At 36.9% G+C, this 15,018-nt stretch overlaps 1 protein-coding gene across 7 annotated transcripts in view; it reads right to left on the reverse strand.

The window, feature by feature from the left end:
- The window catches only part of LOC117160816 (uncharacterized), a 246,742-nt gene that overhangs the window by 143,984 nt on the left and 87,740 nt on the right, over positions 1 to 15,018 (reverse strand). The window contains exon 1 of one of the 7 annotated variants that reach the window (XM_076623191.1): positions 4,228 to 4,307. The exons of the other annotated variants lie outside the window; for them this stretch is intronic. The gene's annotated coding sequence lies outside the window, so the exon portion shown is untranslated. Of the gene's footprint in view, positions 1 to 4,227; positions 4,308 to 15,018 lie in introns of those variants that run through there. 7 annotated transcript variants of the gene reach the window in all.

A 15,018-nucleotide genomic window follows, 5' to 3' on the forward strand; every position in this document is an offset into this window, starting at 1 on the left:
AATGCAACGCAAATCCTCTTAACGCTCTTCCTCGCGTTCTTTCTTTCTCCCCCTTTGTCTCCCACTCGACCGATCATTGTCACGCGTAGCGTATCGACGACGGATAGCGTTCATTTCCTTGAGAAGGAAATACGCGAACGAGTTAACCACGAACCTGCGATCATCCACCAAAGTATCATCCGTGCACGGTCACTCGATTATTAGGTTGTTGCGTAACAAGTTTCGCTTTCGAAGTCTCATTTCGATCGCTTTAAATAAAGAATCCCAAAGTTTGAATTGATAAAATAAAATACAAGAAACACAGAAACGTGGTTAAAGGTATAAAGTAGGGTACATTGAAAACAATAAAAATCGACGCCAAGTATATCATTTATTTCTGAGGATTATTTATTTCAAAGAATATGAGATTCCTTTAAATAATTATATTTCTGGAGAGCACAGGAAAAATTGCTTTCTTGCGACGAAGGTGAAACAGCCATGAGACACTTTGAGCGAATACAATACGTTTTGAAGGCGGCCTGCTATATTTAAAGCGTTGGTAGAATCATTCGCGAAGAAATATCGCGCGATATACCAGAGAAGACAAGAGCGAGATACGTAAGAATGCGGTGAATACCGTTGAGCCTATGAAAGCAACTTTCATGTATTTCACCTTTGCCGATACAATACTGAATAGGTTATAGGATACGCGATATAAGCGTCGACATTTTAAACTCACTTTTCTGTAAACCTCAGATCGAGTACTTAGAATTTAAATGCATTGCTTAAATCTCTTTAAGCAGGATCGTTGAACAATCTCAAATAGAACTTTGCAGAATTTTAAAAAGAGCGCTCGGAGGTACACAGATAGATTCGAAAGCAAATAATTTCACTTTGTGCTGGAATGTTTGACGAACTAATTTCAGAAGACTCGACTTCCTTTGATCTTGCAGTTTTTACAATTTACTACTGGCTTTTCAAACCCGTGGGAAAACCGTTTTCTTCCCTTCGGTTTCTGTTCGTTTCAGTTTTAGATTAATTTCTCTCGAAATATCCTGAACTTCCCTGATACGCATAAAATATATCCAAAATTCTTATTTACTGAGGGGGAAAAAAATTAGGTCATCCTGCATAAGTGTAAGTTCTGTATAGGTTGGTAAAATTATAGCGTTACGATACGATTAATATGCATTAAGGTATGTTTTAGTGCTTAATAATTAATACATTTATCGTCGAATGATTTCGAGCAGATAGTCGATAAATTCTTAACGACAGGAAAAATCTGCTTGTAAGCATCGTAATTCCATACGAAGTTCCGAAATTCACGAGCGGAATATAATCAGAAACTACACAGCCATAATCCAATGAATTATTCTAATCACTATTCAGTTACGATTCGAGTTACATACGATACGCCGCGGGATTTAATCGGAAATAAGCACGCTGCGGCACAATCGTTACCCCGACGTAATACTGTGGTAATGACAATAGTCGTGCAGTTAAACGATATTTAATACTAATTATTTGTTACGTTGTTCAACTTGACATTTATAGCACTCCCTCGCGCTTGCTCCTGATTATACAGGTTCGCCCACTAAAATGTTCTTTTCAACTAAATTTCTTTATTTCGTTATTTATGAAACCAACGAATATTTCGAGCGAAACAGAAAGTGACTCCCTGTTGATTAAAAGTTCCGAGTGCTAGATATTTTACCTTCGTTACAATTGCTAGAAATTAATTGAACAGGTAAAGTGATTTCACAGAATATATTATATTCTGACGATAGCAGCTGTGAGTACAGATTTAGTGATTTTTCTTTTTTATCTAATCAAAGTATAAACTTCGCGTTACGAATAGTCATTTTGTCAAATGAACTCTACAACTGAAAAAGAAACCCGATCCGTAAAATGAAAAAAAAAAAAAAAAACAATTGCGTGTAAATGATGTTACGTATAATTTTACACGATGTACGTAACTCTGATTGTTAACTTGTCTATCCAACTTTAACATCACACTTCCGATCGCGAACGTTCGATGCGAACGTCACTCGATTCGTTGAGAAATCTCATTACATTCAATGAATTACATTAATTGAATTATTACGATTTCACGGGTGCATGTACACGCATAGTTTCGCACATGGTTGTTCGTTAGAATTAAAGCCATTAATTAAATCCTATTGGAACGCAAACCATAACGTCAATCCGTCAAATTCGATTCGTAATCGTTCCTCATCAATATCGAATCTAATTCTAATTATCCGTTAGCTGCGTTGAAAAACGTTCTTAAAAATGACGGCAAACATTTTATCTTATCCACTCGAACGCGTTTTGTTCAACGAGAGAATCGATTAAACGGAATCGAATTTAGATTCGTTTCAGGTATCTTTTCGTCCGTTTCAATTTTCCAGCGACCACGAATTTCGAGGCACGATCTTGAAAATAACTCGAGCAAGCCGGAAGGAGCTGGCTGTGTTTCATTACGTTCCGACATTTTTTGCCAGATTTCTGGGGCGATTTTCAATTTAACCACGCCTGCAAATTATAGCCTCGTATATTACATCGATGACGACAGCGGCGAATTGTAACACACGTCGCGTCGCGATGCATTTCTGCTTGTACAGCTTCCCCTTTCTCTCGCTCCCGCTCTCACCCTCTTGCTTCCTCTTTCGGCCACCCTCTCCGAATAATTAGATAATTTTGACATGATAAACGATTCGGTTGTAACGCGTCCCTGCATGCTACAAGCCCTCCAAAAATTCTAGCCGCTTGTCACGTTTAATGCTAGCATAAATGTTTAAATGACCGCGCCATCTGCATCTCTGCATTTTCTCTTAACGATCCTCCAGCCAATAATGTAAATTAAATCGAGCCGTATTTTATTAGAAACGTATGAAAATTTACCATTCCTTTATTAAAGCTAAGTGCATCGGTGCCGACCAATTAGCATCATAAAAATTCGGAATTTTAGTGGAAACTGAAATTTCTGAAAATCTTGGAAAGTTTTTATCGTTATTTATATTTTTATTTCGGACATAATGCCATTTTTAATTGTCCGTTTCCCCGATATTTCGTTTAATTTGTAATCTGTTGGTGTCGACACATCATGCAAATTGCTGGCATAACAACCGTATTCTCGACCGAAATCACGCAATAAGATTGTCGGTGGAACGGTGGTCGGCCTTTCGTGTCTCGCGTTTTCCAACGATGCGTGGGATAGAATTTTCAAGTATCACCGAGTAAAACGCGGTATCGTTGCTTTCTCCGCGATCATAGAACGGAAGAGAGCGTTGCAGCGCGGCGTTAGCCGGCTTTCCAGCCAGGAGACATATATACTTTTGTCGTGTTTCTCGCGGCACGAGAAAAAACACGAGCGAAACAAAGCTTTCAGACAAAACGCGGGAAAACGGTACTTTCCGCTGTTTCGTCCTCGTTTCTCTGGAAATCCCCTTTCTACGACGTATGCATACCGCGTACGCCGTTTTACATGTGAATTTAATAACGATATAAATTTTTTTGCCGTTCGTTCTTCTGTCTTTCGGCGTAAACGCGAACATAGCAACGTGTAAACGTCAAAAAATTCCAACCAGCCTGGATGGCCCGTTTCACAGCGACGGAATTGATTAACGGATGGGAAAACGGAATGGACACTCGTAATCTCGGGATTATGAGTTCCCGTGTTAAGTTTATTACACGAATGTTTCTGTTATACAATTTATAGTTTTCGTAACATACCTACCGGATGAAATTTCGGATTATAGCGCGAACGTATAGTCGTTGATTTGTTACTTTCCGTGACAGATTAGAACGAAGGATGAAAAGTGTCATAACTTTTCCTGTCCGAAGTAATGGCTCGAGAATTTTTGCGGACAAAAATGGAAATATTCCAAAATTTGATATACGAAATGTCTAATGAGAAACATATACACAGAAACTGAAACTTGGAACTTTCTTTCAAATATCAACGCATTGTGAGACAATTCCGCCAGAAATTTTACACCGATGGCATCTATTAGGTTGTCCGAAAAGTTTTTTTCGTTTTATAAGGAAATAATTGACGCACAATGTTTTTTGTTTTATATTAGTTTATTGAATTGTGTACGAACATAATAATAGAAATAGAATGAAATGAATCATATCTATTTCAATAAAATAATATAAAACAAATTGTTGTTCATCTATTATCATCTTATGAAACGAAAGAAACTTTTCGGACAACTTAATAGCAAGCAAACTTTCAATACGTACGGTTTCGTTGTTTTCCTTGCTCGTTCGTTGGTTTCGTTCGTAAAACGCAAAATTTCTCTCTCTTTTCCCGAACGTATTGTCACCGGATATTTTTCATAAGAACGCTCGTCCGTGACGAATGTTTCGCGTTGCGTGTCCGAGCGATTGTAGCCGACCGGCCATCTCAATTTAGCACACGGTTCATGACTCATTCCGCGTGGCACACGCGCCGCATTCCAACTTTACACACAGCTGCGCCGCACGCCGCAAATAAGTTTCGAAAGTGCTTTGATCAATTGTCACCGCGTAATCATGCATTCTTCTCGTTAGCCAGATCATGGCCCGAACAATCGAGGCTTTAAACGACAGATTCGTTTTAACTGAATCGTGTTTTTTCTGAATCCGATCAAAACATCGTCCACCTGGCAAGATATACTTGTTCATCGTTTGAATCGAAGGAAATTAAAAGAATTTGTAAAAAGGAATTTGATCAATTTTTCATATCAATGGTTCTATGATATAATCATTTTTAATATAATTAAAAATTAATATAGTTCATTAAATATTATATTATATTATATAATAAAATTAATATAATTCATTAAATATTATATTATATTATATAATAAAATTAATATAATTCTATAGTATGTAATAGCACGGGACGACCCAAGATACGTTTTTCTATTTGCCAATAATACGTAGGTGTTAAAGTAAAAATATTATTCTCTAGAATTTCTATCCATCAAAATTTACTTCTTTCCTTATTTGGAAATATCAAATTATCGCACATATTGCATCAATCTTATTTAAATTTCTCCCCGCTTGAACAATGAAATTTAGAAATTTCAGTCACAAGAAAGCAACTTAAATCTGAATTGATTCTGCTCGATACGTTGCTTTTAAAACCTTATCCTCTATTATTTCTCAATGTTTACGTTCACCGTCCCTTGCGTATCTCCCTTTTGTCCACTATCAAAATTGCTTTTCTCGAGGCACAATATATACATATATATTATATATTCACAGTAGCTGAACTACAAATACGGGAATCGAGTTCGGTAACAACTAACTAATTAATCTCTCGCAGTTTGCGTGATTTAATTAACGTGTACTAACGTGAAATTCGTCTACCCTTAGCTATGTTGCAAGTTACATCGGATTGAATTTCGACAATTCCACATCGGAACGATTAAGAGAAGTAATATTAGTTTCTGGAAAATTCATATTTGCGCGCGACAATCGGATTGATGCACATACCGCTCGGCAACAATGCTCAACCGAATGTCGATTAATAATCGCGTCGATTTTCAGATCAATCCACTCAATCCTGTGTTAATAAGTAAGAAAACTTATTGATTGTATTGTGAAACCGATAATGTCAATGTACATGCTTAATACGTCAGCAAAATTTATGCCTACAAACAATACAAATATCCGGGAAGTTTTTCGATGGAAATAGAATTATCCCCGTTTTTGTTTTAATCGAGCAAGAATCAGATCTGACAAATGAAAAAAAGGGAAGAATACACAAATTGCAAAAATGCAATTTTTAGTCAACGAAGGAGAGAAGGGCAGAAAAAGGACACAATGTCTTTTCATATTTAACTACCGTCGAGTTTGTATTTTTCGTATTTTTCAATCGACAAGGTAAACGTGTGTCTTTGTTTCTATCTTGGATAAAATTTCGAAAATATCGTACTACAATCCCCTGGACTTTGTTTGAAGGAAAAATTCGCGAGCCGGGAGGCAAATGTTTAAAATACAAGTTAACCGTCTGTTGCGTAATATCCCACAGTTGCACTGTTGGCTCAGTGGTATCAGAGTTTAACTGCAGAATTCCGGAAGCCTTAGAAACTTGAGGAACTCCCGGAGAACCTTAGAAATTACACTGTCACTGTCCTAAAATAATTGTAAGGTCCGTTTCAAAATCGTACTGCTAAAAGCGATTACGATTTCGTGTAATTTCGTCGATATCAAATTGTGCTCCGTGCCGATTATTTCACTTCGATTCGCTTAGCTCTAATCCGATAAAAATAAAGTTATTCCTGTTTAATTGAATATCGAATCCTACGATCTTATAATCTTATAACGATCTGTTCTAACATTATTACTTTAAGTAATGTACTTCGATGAAGTATCGGTTCTAAAAGGTGATTCTCATAAATTTGGTAATAATCATGGCGATAGAATAAAATCGTCTGGAATCGCACGAAAATCTTTGACAAGAATTTTGGCGTCGCGATTTACATTCATTACCATCTTATACGTTTCTTATTTTTCGCGCTTTCTTAATATTTCGTTCTCATCGTTCATTCCATTTCAAAATAACTCGCTTAGATATTCACGTCGCTTTAAAACTATTATCCAATAAATATTTCATATGAAGTTCTCTTTAACAACGTTGTACTATAATATTTAAATGAGTCATCTATCGAAATCATAATATTTAAAAACGCGTCATAGGATCCATTTTTCAGCTGCAATTGTGGCTCGAATGCAAATAGTTTGCCAATATTCGATTAATATTTATGTTACAAATATTATCTACTGCGGAATGTATATCAGAATCAGAAATTACAAAATCGATGTTTCATTTTACATTAGCATAAGCAATAACTGATATATTTCAATTAATAATATGATCGATTTTCGTTCGCGATTCATCAAATTACTAATTCACACATACCGCGAACCACCAGATTCAATTCTTCGCTTTCAATTTATTCCAACAGTGTATGTACTCTAATTTTTCCACGAATTTAAATGTATTTTAATAACATTTTAATTTATTATTGTAAATCGTTCAAAACATTTGTCCGATATCGGTTTAGATTGCTAAACGTTAATGGATCGCCGGAATATATTCGATAGTCGATATCTTTCGATTTCAACTATCGTCTGGATAGATTTTTGGAAATTACCAAATTCGACCAGCTGTATACCTTAGCCCAGTGTTTCATGAATATTTATAAGTTCGTGCAAAGCATAAACACATGTTAATTAATTATACGTGGTCGGGTAGGCGATCTCGATGTTCCGCCGCGGTTGTATTAGCGAAACGCGGAGAAAACACATTATGTGGAAAGTTGGAAAATGTTCGCTTGGAAATTTCTGGCGAGCTTGTATTTGTCGCCGCGAGATTGAAGCGTTTCCGCGACGATTCTTCGGTGTACCGGCTATTTACGAGCGAACTTTCAAGTTCAGAAAAAGCGAAACAACCGTAGCGCACGATCGTACTTTCGGACAAAAAGCTTGCTGCCTCGTTGGAGTGTCGTTTTGATAGCGAAAAGGAATTTATAGGTCAGACGGGATTATTTCACGATAAATCGTTTCGCGATAACACGATGAAAATATAATGTTTAGCGGTAAGTTATTGTGCTACTGCGCTTTATGTGAGTAAGCTATTCAGGATTGCTATGGCATTGCTATTGGCAAATTAAAAAGAATAAAGAATAATGGACTGATGTTTGAAGAATGAAAGACAAATTGCAACATAATTGAGAAGAGTTGCCTCTTTCTTCTTTTCTTTTTTCTGCCTGCGTGAAAAATCCCATCAATTTTAATAGATTAAAGTTTTCAAACTTATTTGCAAGTTATATTAAAAGTTATTTCGTTTACATACATAGATTATTGCGTATCAGTTATAATGAACAGGCAGCGTTCACGCCTGGCGTTAGCATAAAATATCTCTTTTCCCCCTTTCGACACCTTCCATTTGTTTTCTGAAATCTCCCATCGTGTCTAGCCCTCGTATACACATATTGTTTTATGTATTTTTCTTCTTCACATTCTCCAGACGTATTCGCTCATTTATCAAGCGTCATTTATTATCGCTTAATTACTTTTCATCGACTCGATATAATTTCTCTGCGTTGACAATTTCTAAAATCTGACGTAGCGAGACAGAGAGATGCATACTTGATACGTGAAACATGACGAATGAAGCGAGGACTGGCAGGAGTAAAACCGTAAAACAAACTCGAAGAAAAAGATAGTGAAAGAAAAAGCGAAAATGAATATTTGAAGAGCGATGCGTACCAGTTCGAAGGCGTGAGCAAGAGACCGGAAAAAAGTGATACGAAGGAAAAAATGCGCATATAGGAGATGAGGGGAAATGAAAGAATGCGTGGTTCGTGGGATACTTCCGGTACGATTTACAACCCCATTTCGCTCGCAGGAAGGCACTCGTTTCATTGAATTTGCAACGCGTTAACGCGCAGATAAAAACTGCAATGACTTTTAGAAGAATGCACTTCGCGATCGATAAAACGATAATAGACGCATGTTACGTTTCGTGTGTTTTGTATGATTTAAACAAACGAATTCCATATCCATCCGTTAATTACTATTTTAATCTCTAAGAAGAAAAAATTTTATTTCGCGAATTGAATCTTATTCTTAATTAAAAAGAAACATAGCTTTTTTTATCTTAGTCTATATCTGATACACTGTTTTACAATTTCCCTTCTTTTCTCTTTGACGGCGGGAATATGAAACGTAAAAAGATTAATTTGTACGTTATTATGTTATATTATATCGTACCTTACAATTTTTGTACAATTTTTATTTAATTTCGACGATAAATTATTTCGTTTACCTTTCTCTCGTTTTTCCTTCTCTAGAACAGTTTCCGTTATCATATTTTAATATTTTTAAATATCGTATTTCTGCTTTTGTAAATAATAGGGCTCACAATATAGCGCCGAATCAAATAACGATTTTTATCACTGTATTGATCAAATATAATGTAACGAAAGGAATTTTTCATCGTGAGAAAAATAGACACAACGATACGAACCTATTAAAAACTGATTTCTGGCTGAAAAAAACCACACATTTTCACATGAATTCATGATAGTCGACGCGAGCGGATAGAAATTTACCAAATGGCATAAATAAAAAATCCAATGATAAAAAGGTCACTGTTACCATCCATTTAGATTTAGATATTCGAACTAGAAAGGAAATGGTGAAATAAACCAATTTCATTTTTAAAAAGGTTCGACCGACTTATTTTCGCAACGCTGTGATCTTGTTTATTTCTACGTCGTGCAAACATATGACTCACCGAACTAACGGGCTACTATGTAACCGATTCGTGCTGTTACGAAATCATTTGGCTCGTAATTTGTCACTAAGATACATAAGTATGTACATCAATTAAATTGTTTTGCAATTTTCGATAAACTAGACCATGTTCAGGTAAAAACGTTGATCTAATAATAACTCCTGCGCAATATTAAAACATCTAGATACCTCACTCTACATTTAGAAACTAGTATTCAGTTGAAGATTGAATTCTTTTTCAATTACCGTTTGTAACACAATTTTAATATCCTTATTTCTATCGAAAAACGAAAATTTGCTCTACGATATGCAGATTAAATTACAATTGCTTACGATCGATTACAATTTGAAAATCAATCACGTGTCGTAAGAAAATGGCTCTACAGAGAAAAGATTTAGGAAATGCCTTGAGAGTGCAACGTTTTTGCAAGAAGTTTGTATCCTACATATTTTTATCTTGTATTCGCTCTTCCTGCCATCCTTCCCGCAGATATAAAAGTCTACAAGCTCCCTCTGCTGAGAATTCGCATATTGCTCCCGGCGGAGCCACAGTTTTATTTGCATAACCGAAAAATAATATCCGCGCAGAATGCATTGAATGATAATTTCGAAGATAGCGACGTTGCCTCCATTAATTCTCCGCGCAATATGAAACCCTGCAGCGCTAACACTGCATAGATAATATTCAGAGAAGGAAAAAAGATGGTAAAAGGTGGTTGGAAGTTCGAATAACGAGATAAGGATATTCTAGTTCAAGATGTTTTATCATAAGAAACGGAAGGGTTTTATAAACAGGTCAGGAAGACACCTTCTACCAGTAGTGAAAAATCTAGGCTATGATATTTTCAATCTCTGTGTGTATTCTATACATAATATCGTTCAAAATATTGACAAGAGATATCGACAAAGCTAAATGATTTGTCAAATCGATTATTCATTTCCGTCGACTCTAAACATTTCTGACGCGCGGAATATTTAATAGATTTGGGAAATCCAATCCAATAACAACTGAATTCTGACATTTAGCGCAAAAAAATAGTTTACTTACGATGGATGGATATTGAAATTCTTGTAATCCCATTTAATAATTTTTCTAACCGCATGAAGATATTTTTGGATCGCTGAAAGTATAATACAATTCCAATTCAATTATTAAATAATAAATGTTGTAATTACAGTTTGCAAATATTTCCTAATGGAATACAGACCAAATACCTTCCGTACTCTAAATTGCCAAGATCGTCACGATCTTATAACGATTTATATAAAATAACCTGGCCATCTTTGGCAAAACCAGTGGAACGAACGCGTAGTCGTCGATGTATCTTCGAAGACGCAGCCCTCGAAAAGCGGCTATTCTCTGTTTGCCACATTCAAGGAGACTACAGAGTGCGGCCTAAAATTACCAACGGACTGAAAGATATTTATGGTCACCGGTACCTAAAATTATTGTGGCTTGGGAAATTCTAACCGATACTAGGTGCAACCAGTGCTGTGGCCTGCGATACACGCGGCCAGGTGTACGCACACAACCTAGCCTGTCTGTGTGTGTAGTTGGACGCGCATTCGCGGACAGACCTGGCCTATGTGAACGTGCGCGCATGTTACGTGTGTCGTGAACCGATTTGCTTAATCCATTCGCCAGTTCCGCGTGTAATGGACATTATACAGTCACGTGTGACTGATGAGCCAACATGGGGATCCGGAATCGTCGGGAATCGGAGAACTGGAGGAGTTTCAAAATTTCCGAATCCGCGCATTACATTCAACGCGTTCTGATGAACTTTGTCTATTGTTAACATAAATCGGCCGGATTCCTTACAGCCTCCACGGATGGGGATGACGAGGCAGAAATTACTTGACCGCGTGTTGGACTTCTTCGGCTGTTGCTATTATTGCGCGATCATCGTCATAAATCATTGCATTCCAAGCGAAACACTTGCCTGCTAATGTACCATTCTCCTTTAATCTTCCCTTTCCTTTTCTCATTTTTGTTTCAAACGTATTCTATTTTTCTTCCTCTTTCTTTTCGAGAAGTAGATCGTTCGAAGATTAAAAATCATCATGGGAAATACGTATGTGTTTCACTTTTGCAATATCGAGCGTAGCGTATAATATTTCAATTCTGTCGTATGAGAGTGCTCGATTCGAATTCTAGCGTGATTCTAATTTTTGATAACAGTACTATCCTGACTCGTTTCTATTCAATCGGTAATCGGTTATCTTTTCCCGAATTCTATCACGCAATTTATATAATGTTATTGTAGATTTATAACGTAACAGTTCACTTGGCACGAGTTAAAAGAAATTACGTACAATCAGTATTTAAATATGTCCATCTAAATTCCATTTAATTATTCCTATTACATAAAAATATCAATTTGCATAACGAGACACCTAACAACATTGATTTGAAGAACAGATCGCCAAATCTGTCGATTTTACTATTCATATGATCAAATTAGAGTAAATGCACAAATGCACGAATGCATGAATTAGGTTTCACCTTGTGCAATGAGGCAATGCGAGAATGCAGCCGCACGTTGCTGCCTAATATACTTTGCAAGCGATACGCACGGCGAACGTAGCGAATTCACATTTCTGGTGGTTCTTTGACTGATTAGCGATGGAGCATACAGAAACGAAGCTTACTGCTTCGATGATAGAATGCGATGTTTAATTACTTTATCACCTATCTACATAAGCTGCGGATCTGCCTTTAACGCGTTGCGTGGATTAAATGACGCGTTCAATTTGGCGAGTGGGTGTGTGTTCCGCGATGAAGAACTTGTGATATTTTCATAGATGCCGGCAAAAGGCGTCGCTTCAGAAAATAAGTAATAAAGGAATATTTATCAAACGAAACGCGCTAGATTTTCGCGATATTTGGAACGTTCCGACACGTTCATCCGTACGTATCTACCGAACACGTATCTACCGAATAACAGTGATTCATTATTTATAGAAGGATCAGAATTTATCTCATCGATTAGGAAAATGTTTTGATAGAACGTTGGAAATCCTGTTACGGAATTTCTATAGATGCAAGGGAGAAATCCGCATGAAAGCTGTTAAACACGGTTGAAGTTACTCATTATTAATTCGATGAATATGCCACGGTAATTATTTAAATGACACCGCTCGGACAGTTGACTCGACAACAAGCGACACTGCCAACGTCGCCTGTCACTCAATTAGGTAAATTTCTGATACATTGGTACAATTTGAAAAGTATTTAAGTCTCGTTTCCTGTCAACAGAAGCCACGATAATATTCCATCTTATGTAATAGTTTTTAGATAATTATAGTTAACAACACACAGGCGTTGTAACTTAAAAAAAGAGATGCTGGTTCTGGATCTATTTGAAGTTTCGTAGCAAAAATTTCGTTCCCGAAATTTTTCCCCGAGGATTTTTCCCCCCCGACTGATAAAACAAGAAGAATACGTTTGAATAAAGAATCATTTAAATATCTGAAACGTTCGGATCGTTTCATCAAGCAACGAAGCGCGAGCAAGAATTTTCTATATGACAAACGTGACAAACGACCGCAATTCGAGCGGCCGGCAAACAAAATTATTCGATTTAAACAACCGATTCTCTGTCACCGAATCACACCGAAAATCGTTCCACGGAAGGGCAGAGTGAATTTTTTATTTTTTCAAATCCGTTTTGTTCAGCATCGCTGCTTCGCCATATCCTACGGGTGTAAAATTATATTTGCTCCCGGACCGGGCATCCGGCAAGCCTGGTAAAAATTTCAGTCTGGCTATACCTATCGGCCGCCAAACGCGATAATGTTGCACCGAAATCGTGCGTACACTTTGACAAGACCTGTATAATGACGTTACTAGCGATATCGATCGGATGCAAACTGTTAGAGTATCGCATAAGCAACTGAACGAGATTTTGTCACGGTTCGTGAGAAACAAACGTGCTTTGTCTCGCGTTGTATTATCGGTTTGTTCGGAAAGCTAATAGCAAGATTGCCTCAAAGGTAATGTACCTTCCTAGGATTTATATCTTTCGTGTTTCGTTTTATTTGTTTATCGTTATACCATTTTCAGTTTTATACCATTACTTTTGCAGCAATCGTTACAGTATTTCGTGCAGCAAGTTATATAAAATTCCGTGCAGAGTAATAATTACGAAGAATAGATTGATTCTTACGGAAGAATAATTTTCACGAGATCAAGCTTTCTAACTGTCAACCTTTTAGAAGCTTCGAAAAATCTAATTTCGCCTTTCGTCACGTGAGCAATGTGACAGATTCGGTGAGAGTTACTAAAAAATCAGTTTCACTCTACGAGTCTACCAACGAGACGAAACACGTTGCTCATCCAGTGTTGGCAACTTCAACATTGCCCGCTGATGCCTCGAGCGTGAAGAAAAAAAAATAAGGCAAAAGGAGGAGGAAAAAGAAACTACAGAGAAAAGACGAAGATGAGCAAGCAAAGAAGAAACGAGCACGACGCGGCGTCTAACAGCTTCCCAGAGACATTTAAAAGCAAGAGCGAGGCAGCATCTGCAATTCTCACGTGTCGGGAAAGTTGTCAGCCAACCAGTTGCGCACATTCTCACTGCACTTCATCCAGGCCTGCTACGGCTGCTGGGTCAAGGTAAAACTTTACGAAAGGAAACTTAGAGGCGCCTTTGAAAAGGGGTAGGGTAAGTTTGTCAGGGAAGTTGCGCAGAAATGTTCGCAGCTTTTCTTAAGATCCCCGCGGAGAATAAGCGGAAATCTTTTCTTCTTTGGCTAAACGCGAAATTTCTCGCGGTTATTTTCTGGATACAATGAAATCCACTTTTCGGATGACCGTTTTCTACTCGCCACTGTTTGCCTCTTGAATTGTTAAAATTTACAATTTATGGGGTCTAAGACATCTCTGATCGTTATTTTTTTAAATAGTTCTTTCCGACCTGTTCCTTTCCTAAGCGATGGACGAAGTTCGTAAAGAAATTTAAAAAAGTCTGCAAAATAAGGTATCTCGTCTTGCGTACTTCGTCCACTTTCTATCGAAATTAATTTAATAATCTTCTTATTTTAAAATAAAAGATTACTTTCGCTGTTTGCGTTATTTTAAACTAACAATTAACTGCCCTTCTATCGAGCATTGTGCAATATTTCATCTTGAAAAAATAAAGGTGGAAAAAGGTGGTACTAAATAATATAGAGTTAACATTTTAATACCGAAATTTAAGCAGTTCCTCGCACCCGGCATGGGACCAGCGATACCGGTAAAGAGCAGTGCAATTTATGAAATTATTTGTCGTGCCGTACGCGAAACCTATACCGTTATTAAAACTGGAAAACAGCAATTTTCTGCTGGTAACATTTTAAGGGATTTTTACGTGTGAACGGTAAAAAAAATGTCGGTGGTATTAAACTGACGATCAATGGCAACATAAACCTGCCTTATACCGTTAATTTGCGCTGCCGGTGAACCTTGTATTTTAACCCTCTGCACGAACAGCCTGTCGCGTACCGAAAATAAATCATCGTTCTCTAAATAGATATAATTCACCGGACCCAATCGTCCCTATCCTTATTTACTATGATTTATTAATAGCTCAATTTGTCCAATCTTTCATATACGCGATGATATACCTTGAGTGACTTTTAATCAAAACTATCGATGTGATTGGTAAGATTTTACAAATCATAGACAACATAGATAATTACAAATTTGTTAGAAATATTTATCGCTGAAGAAACAATGCACTGATTGCACTAAGAAGAAAG

The sequence above is a fragment of the Bombus vancouverensis genome, chromosome 12 (assembly GCF_051014615.1).
Source record: "Bombus vancouverensis nearcticus chromosome 12, iyBomVanc1_principal, whole genome shotgun sequence".
NCBI classification, from domain to species: Eukaryota; Metazoa; Arthropoda; class Insecta; order Hymenoptera; family Apidae; genus Bombus; species Bombus vancouverensis.